Raw genomic sequence first — 16,832 nt, forward strand, 5'->3', positions numbered from 1 at the left:
TATACCCGGGGAGAGGAAATTTGTTAACTTTGGGGTAATGCTTTTGCTTACCCCAGAGTCTTGCTTACAGTAAAAACAAGCCGAATAAACCTCACCACAAATCTTTTTTGAGCCCCTTCTCCCTGGTGAGCTTTCAGCACCGCAGTCATTTTAAGCCTTTAATCCTCCCCTCCAATTGCCTACTGTCTCTTGTGCTTTCTTTTCTTCCTGTATGTTTCCTGTATGCTGTATTGTACCTGATAGCCAAGGCTTACTCTAGTCAATGCCAGGTTTCCTCACTTAACTCAGGATTTCTCCCTTTCTTTCTTTCTTTCCTCAGGGGGTGGCATCTCTGAGTGTGGGAAACTTGGTGGCGGGGAAGGTCTTCGGATTAGTGACCTTCGTCCCTCTAAGGTGGCATCTGCAGCTAATGTTTTTTTCTGTCTATCTCTGATCACCAGTCACACACTCCACTTGGAATCTCAAGGTCCCTTTAGGTGCTCTGGTTCTCTTTTAGCCACTTTTGTGGTCCTCTTGGGGCTGAAGAAAAATTCTCACTGCTCCCACATGCCATTCTGAGGCTGCGGGAAGCTCCAGAGGTTGTGTCACAACATGCCCTCCTGTTGCGCTCTCCTGTGGTGCTATGTCACTGCTGTCATGTGGGGAGTGGCTTTTAGATCTTACCTCATTTGGGAAGCAAGCCCTGGGATCCCCAATTTACTGGGAGTCTTCTCATCACCACACTCCATCACCCCTCACTTCCTAGAGAGGACTCTACCTAGTTGGAGTGCTTCCTTCTCATTCTGTCCTTCTTTGACAGTGGACATTCCAGCAAGTCTAGGTAGGGAGTCTCTGACCACCCTAGGCATCCTCCCAATTTATGCCATGAACATTGGTTGTCTGAAACATTTTTTTCCCCATAAACTCTGTTTTCAGAGAGTTCCCAAAATCGTTTTGAAACTTTTTAGAATGAGAAGTTTTTCTGTCTTACCCTCTTCTTCCTCCATCTCTCCTTCCTCCTCCTCCATTTTCTTCGTCTCCATTTTTGTGCCAAAGAGAATAACTGAGAATGAAAACCATGGCATGTAATATAAAATATCACAGACATTTCCACCTTTCCCTTGATAGTTTGATAAAATCTTGAGGATGCACCAGAAAGAGTGGTGAGAAGCTAGGATCCTGGGAAGTGAAATGGGACATTTCACTGTTGTTAATTTCTTTCACAACATGCTTTTAGACTCATCACTACTTTGGTGAATACTATCATTGCTTATTTATTTATTTATTTATTTATTTATTTATTTATGAGACAGAGTCTTACTCTGTTGTCCAGGCTGGAGTACAGTAGCATGATCTTGGCTCACTGCAACCTCTGCCTCCTGGGTTAAAGTGATTCTCCTGCATCAGCCTCCTGAGTAGCTGGGATTACAAGTGTGTACCACCACACCTGGCTAATTTTGTATTTTTAGTAGAGACAGGATTTCACCATGTTGGTCAGGCTGGTCTCGAACCCCTGACCTTAAGTGATCCAACCCCCTCAACCTCCGGAAGTGCTGGGATTACCTGCATGAACCACTGTGCCTGGATTATCATTGCTTTTTAGAGGTTAGCTTCCCAGAAGGAAGAGCCACTAATTTTTTAGTCATCTGACTTCTTAGGTCACTAGAGAGTTTGTAAGTATTTTGTCAGTTGGAGACTTTCAAGTACTCACTAATTCAAGATGTGTCTTATTAAGTATTGAAGTTCTCTCATAAAGGACTGTTTTTTTAACTTACTGTTCTTCAAAATGGAACATTTTTATAATTTTTTTCTTTAAGTATGTGATCACTGTAAAAATTCAGGCCGGGCACAGTGGCTGAAGCGTGTAATCCCAGCACTTTGGGAGGCCCAGGTGGGAGAACCACCTTAGCCCAGGAGTTCAAGACCAGCCTGGGCAACATGGTGAAACCCCATCTCTACAAAAAATACAAAAATTAGCTGGACATGGTGGTATACACCTGTGGTCCCAGCTACTTGGGAGGCTGAATTGGGAGAATTGTTTGAGTCTGAGAAGTCAAGGCTGCAGTGAGTCCTGATTGCACCACTGCACTCCAGTGTAGGCAATAGAGTGAGACCCTGTCTCGGAAAAAAAAAAAAAAAATTAAACAATACTAGAGTAAAAGCCTGTCTATTTTTACCATCCAATAAAAGAACCACTGGAATAATCTAATTTACATTTGTCTTTGCATTTTTGTGCATTTTATATACATTTTTCTGAAATCTCTTTTTTTTTTTAGAGACTGAGTCTTACTCTGTTTTCCAGGCTAGAGTGCAGTGGTGGGATCATAGCTGACTGCAGCCTCCAACTCTTGGTCTTCCTTTGGGAGGCCAAAGTGATCTTCCTGCCTTCACTTCCTGAATAGCTGGGAGTACAGACATGTGCCGCCATGCTCTGCTAATTTTGTTCTTTTTGGCTGGAGTGCAGTGGCGCAACCTCGGCTCACTGCAGCCTTGACTTCTCAGAATCAAGCTATCCTCCTACCTCAGTCTCCTGAGCAGCTGGGAATACAGACACATGCCACCACGCCTGGCTAATTTTTGTATTTTTTGTAGAGACTAGGTTTCACCATGTGGCCCAGGCTGGTCTTGAACTCCTGGACTCAAGAGATCCATCAGCCCTGGCCTCCCAAAGTGCTGGGATTACAGGCGTGAGTCACCATGCCCAGCCTGTTCTTTCTTTTCTTTCTCTCTCTCTCTCTTCTTTCTTTCTTTCTTTTTCTTCCCTCTCTCTTGTTGCCCAGGCTGGAGTGCAGTGGTGCGGTCTCTGCACACTGCAACCTCCACCTCCTGGGTTCAAACGATTCTCCTGCCTCAGCCACCCAAGCAGCTGGGATTACAGTTGTGTGCCACCATGCCTGGCTAATTTTTGTATTTTTGGTGAGACGGGGTTTCACCATGTTTGCCAGACTGGTCTCCAACTCCTGATCTCAGGTGATCTGCCTGCCTTGGCCTCCCAAAGTGCTAGGATTACAGGCGTGAGCCACCGTGCCTGGCCTGTTTTTTAAATTAACAGTGTTTTCTTTGACTATGATATATATTTCAGATGTTTCTTCTGAGGTTTATCATTTGATTTTTCTTTTTCTTTTTGGTGTCTTTTTTTTTTTTTTTTTAGACATTTGTGTTGGACTTTAGTGTCATGCTAGGCAAGGCCTCTTTTTCTATCCCCATCCCTAAATGTAAATATTTTATTTTTTTCTGTTACTTTTATATGTTTGTTTTAATGTTTAAATCTTTAATCCACCTGGAATTTGTTTTTGTGCTCTTTGTGAGGTAGGAATTTGCATCTTCCCAAATGGACAGCCAACTATTTTTGTTTTAAATTACACTTTAAGTTCTGGGGTACATGTGCAGAATATGCAGTTTTGTAACATAGGTATACACGTGCCATGGTGGTTTGCTGCACCCATCAACCCATCACCTACATTAGGTATTTCTCCTAATGTTATCCCTCCCCTAGCCACCCATACCCCAACAGGCCCTGGTGTGTGATGTTCCCCTTCCTGTGTCCATGTGTTCTCATTGTTCAACCCCCACTTATGAGTGAGAACATGCGGTGTTTGGTTTTCTGTTCTTATGTTAGTTTGCTAAGAATGATGGTTTCCAGCTTCATCCACATTCTTGTAAAGTACATGAACTCATCCTTTTTTATGGCTGCATAGTATTCCATGGTATATATGTGCCACATTTTCTTTATCCAGTCTATTATTGATGGACATTTGGGTTGATTCCAAGTCTTTGCTATGGTGAATAGTGCTGCAATAAACATACGTCTGCATGTGTCTTTATAGTAGAATGATTTATAATCCTTTGTGTATATACCCAGTAATGGGATTGCTGGGTCAAATAGTATTTCTAGTTCTAGATCCTTGAGGAATCGCCAACTGTCTTCCACAATGGTTGAGCTAATTTACACTCCCATCAACAGTGTAAACGCATTCCTGTTTTTCTACAACCTCTCCATCTGTTGTTTCCTGACTTTTTAATGATTGCCATTCTAACTGGCATGAGATGGTATCTCATTGGGGTTTTGATTTGCATTTCTCTGTTGACCAGTGATGATGAATATTTTTTATATGTCTGTTGGCTGCATAAATGTCTTCTTTTGAGAAGTGTTGGTTCATATCCTTTGCCCACTTTTTGATGGGGTTGTTTGTTTTTTTCTTGTAAATTTGTTTAAGTTCTTTGTAGATTCTGGATATTAGCCCTTGGTCAGTTGGATAGATTGCAAAAATTTTCTCCCATTCTGTAGGTTTTCTTTTCACCCTGATGATAGTTTCTTTTGCTGTGCAGAAGCTCTTTAGTTCAATTAGATCCCATTTTTCAGTTTTGGCTTTTGTTGCCATTGCTTTTGATGTTTTAGACAGGAAGTTTTTGCCCATGCCTATGTCCTGAATGGTATTGCCTAGATTTTCTTCTAGGATTTTTATGGTCCTAGGTCTTAGATTTAAGTCCTTGATCCTCTTGAGTTGATTTTTGTATAAGGTGTAAGGATGGGGTCCAGTTTTAGTTTTCCGCATACGGCCGGCCAGTTTTCCCAACACCATTTATTAAACCGGGAATCTTTTCCCTGTTGTTTGTTTGTGTCAAGGTTTGTCAAAGATCAGATGGTTGTAGATGTGTGGTGTTATTTCTGAGGACTCTGTTCTGTTCCATTGGTCTATATATCTGTTTTGGTACCAGTACCATGCTGTTTTGGTGACTGTAGCCTTGTAGTAAAGTTGAAAGTCAGGTAGCGTGATTCCTCCAGCTTTGTTCTTGCCCAGGGTTGTCTTGGCCCTGTGGGCTCTGTTTTGACTCCGTATGAAGCTTAAAGTAGTTTTTTTCCAATTCTGTTAAGAAAGTCAGTAGTAGCTTGATGGGGATGGCATTGAATCTATAAATTACTTTGGGCAGTATGGCCAGTTTCACGATATTGATTCTTCCTATCCATGAGAATGGAATGTTTTTCCATTTGTTTGTGTCCTCTCTTATTTCCTTGAACAGTGGTTTGTAGTTCTCCTTGAAGAGGTCCTTCACTTCCCTTGTAAATTGGATTCCTAGGTATTTTATTCTCTTAGTAGCAATTGTGAATGGGAGTTCACTCGTGATTTGGCTCTCTGTTTGTCTATTATTGGTGTATAAGAATGCTTATGATTTTTGCACATTTATTTTGTATCCTGAGACTTTGCTGAAGTTGCTTATCAGCTTAAGGAGATTTGGGGCCGAGACGGTGGGGTTTTCTAAATATCCAATCTTGTCATCTGCAAATAGAGACAGTTTGACTTCCTCTCTTCCTATTTGAATACCCTTTATTTCTTTCTCTTGCCTGATTGCTTTGGCCAGAACTTCCAATACTATGTTGAATAGGAGTGGTGAGAGAGGGCATCCTTGTCTTGTGCCAGTTTTCAAAAGGAATGTTTCTAGTTTTTGCCCTCTCAGTGATATTGGCTGTGGGTTTGTCATAAATAGCTCTTATTCTTTTGAGATACGTTCCATTGATACCCCGTTTATTGAGAGTTTTTAGCATGAAGGAGTGTTGAATTTTGTTGAAGGCCTTTTCTGCATCTATTGAGATATTCTGTGGTTTTTGTGATTGGTTCTGTTTATGTGATGAATTACATTTATTGATTTGCATATGTTGAACCAGCCTTGCATCCCAGGGATGAAGCCAACTTTATCATGGTGGATAAGCTTTTTGATGTGCTGCTGGATTCAGTTTGTCAGTATTTTATTGAGGATTTTCTCATCGATGTTCATCAGGCCTGAATTTGATTTTCTTATTGTGTCTCTGCCAGGCTTTGGTATCAGAATGATGTTGGCCTCATCAAATGAGTTAGGGAGGATTCCCTCTTTTTCTATTGTTTGGAGTAGTTTCAGAAGGAATGGTACCAGCTCCCCTTTGTACGTCTGGTAGAATTCGGCTGTGAATCCATCTGGTCATGGACTTTTTTTGGTTGGTAGGCTATTAATTACTGCCTCAATTTCAGAACTTGTTATTGGTTTCTTCAGGGATTTGACCTCTTCCTGATTTAGACTTGGGAGGGTGTATGTGTCCAGGAATTTATCCATTTATTCTAGATTTTTTAGTTTATTTGCATAGAGGTGTTTATAGTAGTCTCTGATGGTAGTTTGTATTTCTGTGGGATCAGTGGTGATATCCCCTTTATCCTTTTTTATTGCGTCTATTTGATTCTTCTCTCTTTTCTTCTTTGTTAGTCTGGCTAGTGGTCTATCTATTTTGTTGAACTTTTCAAAAAACCAGCTCCTGGATTCATTGATTTTTTGAAGTGTTTTTCCTGTTTCTATCTCCTTCAGTTCTGCTCTGATCTTAGTTATTTCTTGTCTTCTGCTAGATTTTGAATTTGTTTGCTGTTGCTTCTCTAGTTCTTTTTTTTTTTTTTTTTTGTCAGAATCAGACTTTATTTAACAATCTGAAAATGTGTTCTTCTGGCTTTAAGTCTTGCAAAATGGGTCATAAGTCAAAGACAGATTAGTTCACTATCTTCTGAGTATGTGTGGTTATGTCTCTGTGTAGACAAGTGTCTGTGTCTATAGATACTTTTGCTTTTTATAGTGATTATAGCTCCACTTTAATGTATAAAGTCTTATTCTAATATTGCTAAAACTTGAATTAAATATTCCCTGAGTCTAATGTTCTCTTCTCCCTAGACTGCCTCCCTCCATCCCTCCCATAAGGCTGCTCCTCCACCTCCATTAACTCCATTAATGCCAGGTCTTTAGACAGCACCATCATTCTTACTGAGAACCCAGGGATGGATGCTGGCTCTTATATCCCTCTGACCTACCCTCTGGTTGAAGAGCTTCTCTGGGGAGGTGTAGGGCTTGGGGACTCTTTCTTTTCAGAGTTGTGCATTTTCACTTGTAGGTACCTCTTCTTGAGGTTCAGGCGCTGTGAGGTTGCTCTTGTCTGGTACTGTGGAGACTTTAAGCTTGGCCCTCCGAGGAGTCAGACAAACTTATTATCCTCTTCCTTGTCTTCCATCTTCTTTGCCTGTCCAAGCTCTGAAGCAATCTGAGATGTCATTAAGGTGAGGCAAATACAAAGTTCTTCAAGGTTCTGATTGTGGATGTTTTCATTTTCTTTGGCCTCAAGAGTTCTTACTGGCTTCTCTGGTGGTTCTGGATTAGGAGAGACCTCTAGGGAGGTCCTAGGACTTGGAGTCCCAGTTCCCAAGGAGGCCCTAGGGCTGGTGGGTGAACCCCCTCCAGCTGGAGGGCTGGAGGGTATGTTCCCTGAGGAGAGCCTAGGGCTTGCAGTGGCTCTGGGTGGAGGAGGCCTACTAGGGGGTGCTGAGGTCCTCTGGAGAGAGGCTGTCTTCTTTGGTTGTTCAGATCCTTCACCTGCTGTGCAGGTTCAGAGGACTACTTCTGCGGCAGATGATGAAGGCTGCCCTGAAGGGCTTAGGGCTCCACCTGGTGATGGAACAGGGGAGCTGGGGAGAACTTCCTCCTGGGACTTGGCACTCTCAATGATAGGAGAGGGCTGGGCATGGGCGGGGCCATTGCAGGCTGGTGGAGATTCTTCTTCCTCAGAGGAGCTTGCTTCAGATCGTTCCTTCTCTATTTCCTCATCTTCTAAGTGCTCCTTGATCTCAGAATTGTCTTCCCCCTGGGCTGCATCAGGTGCCAGATCTTCAGTTGCTGAGGCAGATTCACTCTCACTCTTTGAGGAAAGTGTAGAGGGACTAGTAGGTGAGGTAAGAGGACTGGAGACCATAGATGTTCAAACTGGGGGAGAACTGACTAAGGAGCCCCTGCTGCTGCTTGATAGTCCTTTTGCTACAGACACTTTACTGGAATGTTGCTTCTCCAGTTTGCTCATCACCTTGGAGAGATTGTGGTTCAGCTTGCTCATTTCCCTGTAGAAGACATCCCTCAAGTTGGAAATGTTTTGGAAGGTGATCACATAGCAGCCAATACGACTATTATAAAGAATAGACAGCTCCTCTAGTAGTTCTTGGTTCAGATCTACAAACACAGTCTAAGCTTTGTTGAACTCTTCCTCTGCCTTGGCAGTCTTGGCCTCATCTTTCTTCTTGGCATTCCGCACTGCCTCCAGATGATGTCGGGCACTGTGATAGTCCATGAGTTTCCAAACCTGCTTGGTAATTCTTTCCTTAATTTTGCCGAACTGGGTGATGTAGTTTTCTGTGGTTCTCACAGCCTGGTCAGCAAGTTTCTCCTTGTAGTCTTCCCAAAGGAGATCATTATTCTCTACAAAGGCCTTCAGCTCCTCATGACCATTCCACTTGCTGCTGTAGATCTCCTGCAGGGTTTCTGACACTCTTTTTTAGCTTTCGTGCATCACTTTGACTGCACTAAGGAAGTTCTTCAGGTCCTTGTATAATTGTGGCCTTCTGCCTGTTGTTGCTAGAAGTTGTTAGTGCTTTGTTCAAATTGTTCATCTTTGGTTTCTACAGTTTTCCCCAATTTCTGCAGCACCTTCTCCTGGGCCCTGCTGAACTTCTTCTGTACCTGCTTGGTGAAGCGGCCGGCTGCGCTGCCTGCCTTGCCCTCTGCCGTCCTGCTGGCTCCCTAGGGGCCGCCACCCTACCCCATGCCCTGTGGTTTTCCCGCTTCCCTATTTCTTTTAATTTTGATGTTAGAGTGTCAATTTTAGATCTTTCTTGCTTTCTCTTGTGGGTATTTAGTGCTATAAATACTCCCTCTACACACTGCTTTAAACGTGTCCCAGAGATTCTGGTACATTGTGCCTTCGTTCTCATTGGTTTCGAAGAACATCTTTATTTCTGCCTCATTTCTTTTTACCTAGTAGTCATTCAGGAGTAGATTGTTCAGTTTCCATGTAGTTGTGTGGTTTTGAGTGTTTCTTAATTCTGAGTTCTGGTTTGATTGCACTGTGGTCTGAGAGACTGTTTGTTGTGATTTCTGTTCTTTTGCATTTTCTGAGGAGTGTTTTTACTTCCAATTATGTGGTCAACTTTAGAATAAGTGCGATGTAATGCATATTCTGCTGATTTGGGGTGGAGAGTTCTGTAGATGTTTATTAGGTCCACTTGGTCCAGAGCTGAGTTCAAGTCCTGAATAACCTTGTTAATTTTGTCTCGATCTGTCTGATATTGACAGTGGGATGTTAACGTCTCCCACTATTATTGTGTGGGAGTCTAAGTCTCTTTGTAGGTGTCTAAGAACTTGCTTTATGAATCTGCATGCTTCTGTATTGGGTGTATATATATTGAAGATAGTTAGCTATTCTTGCTGCATTGATTCCTTTACCATTATGTAGTGGCCTTCTTTGTCTCTTTTGATCTTTGTTGGTTTAAAGTCTGTTTTATCAGAGATTAGGATTGCAACTCCTGCTTTCTTTTTGCTTTCCATTTGCTTGGTAAATATGCCTCCATCCCTTTATTTTGAGCCTATATGTGTCTTTGCATGTGAGCTGGGTCTCCTGAATACAGCACACTGATGGGTCTTGACTGTTTATCCAATTTGCCAGTCTGTGTCTTTTAATTGAGGCATTTAGCCTGTTTACATTTAAGGTTAATATTGTTATGTGTGAATTTGATCCTGTCATTATGATGCTAGCTGGTTGTTTTGCCCATTGATTGATGCAGTGTCAATGTTCTTTACAATTTGATATGTTTTTGCAGTGGCTGGTATCGGTTGTTCCTTTCTGTGTTTAGTGCTTCCTTTAGGAGCTCTTGTAAAGCAGGCCTGGTGGTGACAAAATCTCTCAGCATTTGCTTGTCTATAAAGGATTTTATTTCTACTTCGCTTATGAAGCTTAGTTTGGCTGAATATGAAATTCTGGGTTGAAAATTCTTTTCTTTAAGAATGTTGAATATTGGCCCCTACTCTCTTCTGACTTGTAGGGTTTCTCCAGAGAGATCTGCTGTTAGTCTGATGGGCTTCCCTGTGTGGATAACTCTACCTTTCTCTCTGGCTGCCCTTAACATTTTTTCCTTCATTTCAACCTTGGTGAATCTGATGATTATGTGTCTTGGGGTTGCTCTTCTTGAGGAGTATCTTTGTGGTGGTCTCTGTATTTCCTGAATTTGAATGTTGGTCTGTCTTGCTAGGTTGGGGAAGTTCTCCTGGATAATATCCTGAAGAGTGTTTTCCAGCTTGGTTCCATTCTCCTCGTCACTTTCAGGTACACCAATCAAATGTAGATTTGATCTTTTTCACATTGTCCCATATTTCTTGGAGGCTGTGTTCGTTCCTTTTTATTCTTTTTTCTCTAATCTTGTCTTCTCTCTTTATTTCATTAAGTTGATCTTCAGTCTCTGATATCCTTTCTTCCATTTGATTGATTCAGCTATTGAAACTTGTGTATGCTTCATGAAGTTCTTGTGTTGTGTTTTTTAGCTCCCTCAGGTCATTTGTGTTCTTCTCTACACTGATTATTCTAATTAGCCATTCGTCTAACCTTTATTCAAGGTTCTTAGCATCCTTGCATTGGGTTAGAACATGCTCCTTTAGCTCAGAGGAGTTTGTCATTACCCACCTTCTGAAGCCTACTTCTGTCAAACTCATTCTCCGTCCAGTTTTGTTCCCTTGCTGGCAAGGAGATGTGATCCTTTGGAGGAGAAGAGGCATTCTGGTTTTTGGAATTTTCAGCCTTTTTGCACTGGTTTCTCCCCATCTTTGTGGATTTGTCTACCTTTGGTCTTTGATGTTGGTGACCTTTGGGTGGGGTCTTTGAGTGGACCTGCTGTTTCTTTCTATTTGTTAGTTTTCCTTCTGACAGCGCCCCCTGCTGCCCATCTGCTGGAGTTTGCTGGAGGTCCACTCCCAACCCTGTTTGCCTGGGTATCAACAGCGAAGGCTGCAGAGCAGCAAAGATTGCTGCATGATCTTGCCTCTGGAAGCTTTGTTCCAGAGGGGCACCTGCCAGATGCCAGCCAGAGCTCTCCTGTATGAGGTGTCTATTGGCCCCTAATGGGAGATGTCTCGCAGTCAGGATACACGGGGGTCAGGGACCCACTTGAGGAGGCAGTCTGATCCTTAGCAGAGCTTGAACGCTCTACTGGGAGGTCTGCTGCTCTCTTCAGAGCCATCAGACAGGGATGTTTAAGTCTGCTGAAGCTTTGTCCACAGCTGCCCTTTTCCCCAGGTGCTCTGTCCCAGGGAGATAGGGGTTTTATCTGTAAGTCCCTGACTGGGGCTGCTGCCCTTTTTTCAGAGATGCCCTGCCCAGAGAAGCGAAATCTGGCAGTCTGGCCACAGCAGCCTTGCTGAGCTGCTGTGGGCTCTGCCCAGTTCGAACTTCCCAGCAGCTTTGTTTACACTGTGAGCGTAAAACTGCCTACTCAAGCCTCAACCATAGCGGGCACTCCTCCCCTCACCAAGCTGGAGCATCCCAGGTTGATCTCAGACTGCTGCTGTGCTGGCAGTGAGAATTTCAAGCCAGTGGATCTTAGTTTGCTGGGCTCCGTGGAGGTGGGGCCCGCCGAGCCACACCACTTGGCTCCCTGGCTTCAGCACCCCTTTCCAGTGGAGTGAACGGTTCTGCCTCTCTGGCATTCCAGGTGACACTGGGGTATGGAATAAAAGAATTCCTGTAGCTAGTTTGGTGTCTGCCCAAATGGCCACCCAGTTTTATGCTTGAAACCCAGCGCCCTCGTGGGGTAGGCGCCGGAGGGAATCTCCTGGTTTGTAGGTTGTGAAAACTGTGGGACAAGCACAGTATCTGTGCCGGAGTTCCTCAGGCTCAGTCTCTCACGGCTTCCCTTAGGTGGGGGAGAAAATTCCCTGACCCCTTGCACTTCCTGGGTGAAGTGATGCCCCGCCCTGCTTCGGCTTGCCCTCTGTGGGCTGCACCCACTGTCCAACCAGTCCCAATGAGATGAACCAGGTACCTCAGTTGGAGATGCAGAAATCACCCGCCTTCTGTGTCGATCTCGCTGGGAGCTGCAGACCGGAGCTGTTCCTATTTGGCCATCTTGCCACAGAATCCTACAGCCAACTATTTTATAACACAAGAATATCCCTTCCCTACTCATTTTTTTTTTTTTTTTTTTGAGAGATGGGATCTCACTCTGTCACCCAGGCTGGAGTGCAGTGGGGTTATCGTCACTCACTGCAGCCTTGAACTCCTGGCTCCATCCTTCCATCTCAGCCTCCCGAGTAGCTGAAATTATGGGCATGAACCACTGCACCTGGCTTCCACAGTAATTTGAAATGCCACTTTTACTATAGGTTAAAGTCCCATATATATACACATATGGGACTTTATATATTTTGTGTGTTGTTCGATATATATATATTCATTGGACTTTAGGGTTGATTTCTGTGCTGATTTCTGTGCTAATATCACAATGACTCAGTGATTGTAGCTTAAATGACTTTACATTTAACAATTTGGAGCGAATTAATATATCTACAATATTCAGTCATTGAGTCTTCCCATCTAGAAACATGAGTTGTCTTTCTGTTTATTCTACTGACTTCCTATGAGCTTTTTCATAAAGGCTTGACAAATTTTTGTTACATTTATTCTGGGATATTTTGGCTGTTCTTGTTAATAGAATTTGTTCTCTATAATGTTTTCAAACTGGCTAATTTTGGCATGTAGAAAATCTATTAGCTATATTTAATTATTTGCATATAGTCCCTGCTCCGTTATATTTTAATTTTCTTAAGGTCAGGGGCTTCCCACAGAGCACAAAGACCTTTGCTCAGCATGAACATGACATAGGATACTATTGCTGACTGTCATATTACACTTTTCCGCTATGCTTAGCAACCAGTGGAGGAAACCTCAGGTAACAATATTTGTGGAAACTGGATAATGATTCAAGGTAGCATAGAAAGAAGACACTGAAGGGACTTTGGCATCAGGCAGACCTGGATTTGAATCCTTGCTTTGCGTCTCTGAATTACAGTTTGTTCCTTAGACTCATCTCTGTGCCTAATTCATAAAGTGAGCTAAGGCATATAAAGCATAAAGCGTATAGTGACTGGCCCCTAGTAGGTGTCCATAATGGGGGTAGCCGTAACAGATGGCAGTTATGATCATGATGATTTCATATTGTCATGTAACCAAATCTATCCATTAAGATGCACGTTAATTTTTTTTAAAATTTCTTCCTTTTTTTTGGTGAAGGGGGGCCACAAATCTCACTCTATCGCCCAGGCTGAAGTGCAGTGGCAAGATCTTGGCTCACTGCAACTTCTTCTCTTGGGCTCAAGTGATCCTCTCACCTCAGTCTCTCTCCCAAGTAGCTGGGATTACAGGCATGCGCCGTCATACCAGGATAATTTTTTGTATTTTTAGTAGAGATGGGGTTTCACCATGTTGGCCAGGCTTGTCTCAAACTCCTGACCTCAAGTAATGCGCCTGCCTCGGCCTCCCAAAGTGCTGGGATTACAGGCGTGCACCACCATGCCCGGCTAATTTTTGTATTCTTTTTCTAGAGATATGATTTCATCATGTTGCCTAGGCTGGCCTCGAACTCCTGGACTCAAGCAGTCCTCCCGCCTCAGCCTCCCAGAGTGCTGGGATTACAAGCATGAGCCATGGCGCCCGACCCACACGTGGGTCTATATTTACAAAACTTTATAGAAGGTATATTAATCTAAATAATAAAAAATCTATAAAGAGAGTTATTTAAAGTGTTGGGTGTGTGTGTGGGGAAGGGTGCGTGTGAGATGGGCTGGTCAGAAACACTACAAACCTGTGATTACAGAGTGGATGTGTCAAATACTTCCTTTGGTCTTCAGAAATACCATATATCCCAAATCCAAAAACAATCATTTGCTACCTGAACCTTCTGCACCAGCTACCAATTGCGAAACTCAATGTAATGGACTTCTGTTCTTTGCCAAACTCATGGTGAAAACATTCAGATAAAGCCATTAGTTCTCTCTGTCTCTGTTTCTTTAGATGAGGTCTCTGTCACCCAGGCTGGAGTGCAGTGGTGCGATCTCAGCTCACTGCAACCTCTACCTCCCTGGTTCAAGCGATTCTCCTGCCTCAGCCTCCTGAGTAGCTGGGACTGCAGGCATGCGCCACCATGCCTGGCTGATTTTCGGGATATTATTATTATTATTATTTTTTTGTAGAGACAGGGTTTCACCATGTTGCCCAGACTGGTCTCAAACTCCTCAGCTCAAGCTATCCTCCTGTCTCAGCCTCCAGTGCTGGGATTAAGGCGTGAGCCACTGCGCCGAGCCCAAGATGAATATTTAAGGAAGTACAGCCTGGACTATGTGAGGTGCCTCTTTATACATTTAGAGGACATGTTTGAGTCATCATTTAAGGCGTATGTTACAGGAATTTTCTAAAATTCTTCCTTTTGAAAAATGTGTTATATGTCCATCTCCCCTCGCTAGCTTGTACATTTCCGGAGAGTGGGGACCATATATTACCAAATCTTTTTAATCCTCAGTACCACACAGTTGTGGAAACAAATTAAGTGGCTGCATTTCATAGTATGAAATACAATAATTTATTTAATCATTCCCCTCCTATCGCCACTTTTAAAAAATAATACAAAAGAGGTTGAATTCTCATTTTTTGCTAAGAAGTATAGCCGTATTTAAGACAGCACGTACAAGTGGCAAACACCACTGAAGGCCACCCGAATGTAGGCATTGTACTGTCCTGTAGTTGGTATTTAATGTAGTTGGCACGTGAGAGCCAGCAGAGGGAGCACAGAGCACAGCTTTGAGGGAGAAAGGGGCCTACAGTTGTGCTAGGGAAGAATTGAAAAGGCCACTCAGGGCTTTTACAGAGGAAGGAAATGAGAGCTGGGAAGAAGGTCATTTCTCATCTTCATTCTTGTCTGCCTTGCTCTCTTTTGTATTTCATTCAGGCTCAGACAGGCCTGTTCTTATCTTTTGTCCCCTGCACTGCAGCTTTCCACAGCACATCCCTGTCCTTCAGTTAATTACACAAGAAGACCCACAAGTGCCATCATGTTTTCCATGCTGGTTTCTCTTTGGGCCATCTCAGTTACTTAGCTCAGATGCAGCGGGTGAGTATTGGTGAAATTCTCAGAAAAACACTGAGGAACCGAGGAGCCTTGATTACACATCTGTACTGAATAAAGCCATGTGGGGACCTGAAGGATAGGAGAGAGGACTGGGCTTAGCTCATCTCTGCACTAGGATTTAAAGAGGCAAACGAAGGCTGGCCAGGGGAGTGTTGTAGGGAGTAGGGTTTCTGGAGAGAGGAAGGAATACCACTTCCTGTTATACTGTCTCGCATAAGCAGATCTATGGCAAGCACAGAACCACATGTGACATATCCCCAGCCACAAAGAAGCCAATGTAGGCTGGAGTTTCTCAACTTTTCCTGTGCAATACTAGAGTGTTAATAGATATTGCGTAAGAATAAGATTTGTAATCAAATATGTATGTGGATTAAAAAAATTAAACAGTGTTCTCTACTGTGAGAGTTCTTAGATCCTTCATTGGGCACATTAATATAGTTTGTGAATTTCTGATAGAAGGGGCTATGCTATGTGGGCTTTCCCAACTTATGTGGACTGAATTTATTTTATTTTAGAGACAAAGTCTTGCTGTCTTACCCACACTTGAACACCAGGGCTCAAGCAATTCTCCCACCTTAGTTTTTTGAGTAGTTTGGACTGTAGGTGCATCCCATCATGCCTGGCTTAATTTTTAATAGATGGTATCTTATGAGATGAGTATTCTATGAATTACATTTTGGAAAGTGTTGAAACAGATTTGCCTGATGTTTAGGAAATTAGGTAATTAAACCATGAAATACAGCCATAACACTTTCAAAAGGGCACTGTTTTCTAAGGTCTCCTGTGGCTTTTAATTCCCCGGGAGGTGTGGAAGGGTAGGGTGGTGAAGGGAGGCATATCAGAATCCTGAGTGGGGCTTTTTGAAATCTCTCCCCCTCAGTTATTTCAATAACATTCTTACTCTCTCTTCCCTATATTTGAGGACCTTTTAAATAGTGAGCCACTGCTATTACTGGAAATGATTGCATCTCTCAGGTGTGCTGGAGGAGAGAAAGCAGGTACAAACCATTGTTCTGCAAGTTGAGTCAAAAATTCTCTACATGGCTGGGCATGGTGGCTCATGCCTATAATCCCAGCACTTTGGGAGGCTGAGGTGGGAGGATTGCTTGAGCCCAGGAGTTCAAGATCAGCCTGGGCAACATAATGAGATCCCATCTCAAAAAACAAAACAATACAACAAACCCAAATTCTCTATATGTTGTTTAAGGTTTTCTATTGTATTCTCCAACTCCAGTGTCTTCCTTACTTTAACCTTCTTCTCCTCCCCACATTAATCACTACCATAGCCAATTTAGTTTACTCCCTTACCTGAGATTATATTATGCCAGTTACAGACTGGAAGCTTCTGGTTATGCAATCTTTCCCATGTTCTCCTAATTCTTTTTCCATCTTTCAACATCTAGCTTAAGTCTTACTTCCTTCTGAGGTCTCTGGTAATCTCCTAGCCTACATCACCTAATTTTTACATTATTGGTTTCTGTCATTAATTGCATACAGCTGATTCTTTGTTATCAAATTTATTTGGTTTCAAAAGTTTATAAAGTTGATTGTTTGAAATGTAGAGCACATTCCTCTGCAGCAATATTGTAGCTAAATCAAGGCACATTCGCAATAAAAATAGTAGAAAGCAATCTCTAGCAATTAAACAAATCAGAACTCTAGTAATTAAACAAAACAGGGAATCAATAAGACTGAATTAGCTCATTCTCATTTATCTTGGGGTGCTGGTTTTTAAGGAAGAGTAGATTTAATTAAAAGAGGATGAAGAGGTATTGAAAATTCATGGATATTCTGAATGGGCCTTATGGGGCAATTTCACAGAAGACATAGGCTCTTTGTTATGTCTTCATTATT

General features: G+C 42.7%; 1 pseudogene; it reads right to left on the minus strand.

Moving 5' to 3' along the window:
• Window positions 1-6,857: 6,857 nt before the first annotated feature.
• The window catches only part of LOC104658842, a 33,576-nt pseudogene continuing 23,601 nt past the window's right edge, over window positions 6,858-16,832 (minus strand).

This window comes from Rhinopithecus roxellana, chromosome 2 (genome assembly GCF_007565055.1).
Source record: "Rhinopithecus roxellana isolate Shanxi Qingling chromosome 2, ASM756505v1, whole genome shotgun sequence".
In the NCBI taxonomy this organism is placed as follows: domain Eukaryota; kingdom Metazoa; phylum Chordata; class Mammalia; order Primates; family Cercopithecidae; genus Rhinopithecus; species Rhinopithecus roxellana.